This window comes from Nicotiana tabacum, chromosome 2 (assembly GCF_000715075.1).
Source record: "Nicotiana tabacum cultivar K326 chromosome 2, ASM71507v2, whole genome shotgun sequence".
NCBI classification, from domain to species: Eukaryota; Viridiplantae; Streptophyta; class Magnoliopsida; order Solanales; family Solanaceae; genus Nicotiana; species Nicotiana tabacum.
The window spans coordinates 19,906,617-19,907,534 of NC_134081.1; the positions used below are offsets into that span (position 1 = coordinate 19,906,617).

General features: G+C 40.6%; 1 non-coding gene across 1 annotated transcript; it reads right to left on the bottom strand.

Annotated features, from left to right (window-relative positions):
* Positions 1 to 536: 536 nt before the first annotated feature.
* LOC142174044 (small nucleolar RNA R71) lies at positions 537 to 640 on the bottom strand. Its single transcript, XR_012703404.1, has one exon. It is a non-coding gene; the product is annotated as a small nucleolar RNA R71 (small nucleolar RNA).
* Positions 641 to 918: the final 278 nt, after the last annotated feature.

Consider the following 918-nt stretch of genomic DNA (forward strand, 5'->3'; position numbering starts at 1 on the left):
ATTTGGCTGCGAGAGAAGCAGCCCAACGATGAGAACAAGCTGCATGGGATGCTGAAGAAGCAACTATTAGAGATGCACAAATTATCTACAAAGAAGATAGGGGTCGTAGAATTGCTCAAATTCAACCCTTGGGTGCAGACTAGTTCGGAAATATAGCTCTCATGCCTGGGACACCACTTGGTGATTATGCTATACCGGTCTACAATTAAGGATTATTAAGTGTGAGACCACCTCCAATTGCAGCAAACAATTTCGAGTTAAATCAAGGGTTGCTTCAAACCCTTCAGAATTGATGTGTCTTCAGAGGGAAGCCAAACGAAGTTCCAAACACATATTTAATGGACTTCGAGGAGATTATGAATACCTTTCAATACAATGGTGTATTATAAGATGCAGTGTATCTAAGGGAATTCCCTTTTTCTCTTAAAGATGATGCAAAGCAGTGGCTTTGAAGCTTACCCACGGGATCAATTAGAACATGGGAGGAGATGACCAGGAAATTCCTTGATAAATATTTCTTCTCACCTAAGATGGTCAAGTTTAAAAGAGAAATCCTTAAATTCTGCCAGAAAGAGAATAAAATTGTTTTTGAAGCATGAGAGAGGTTTAAGGAGATTGTTAGAAAGTGTCAACATAACGGAATTGAACTCCGGATACTACTCCAAAACTTTTGGGATGGATTGACACTGGCCTCACGTAGAACATTAAGCAGTGCAGCTGCAGGCCCATTGATAAAAAAGACTCTAGAGAAGATAGTTACAATTCTTGATGAGTTATCTGAAGATGCTAATCAGTGGCCCTCTGAGAGCGCGGAAATAACAAGATTAACTGGTGTTCACCAGGTTGATGCTAACACATCTGTGCAGGTACAACTTGGTGTTATGGCCAAAGAGATAAGGAAGCTGACCTTAGCCTCGA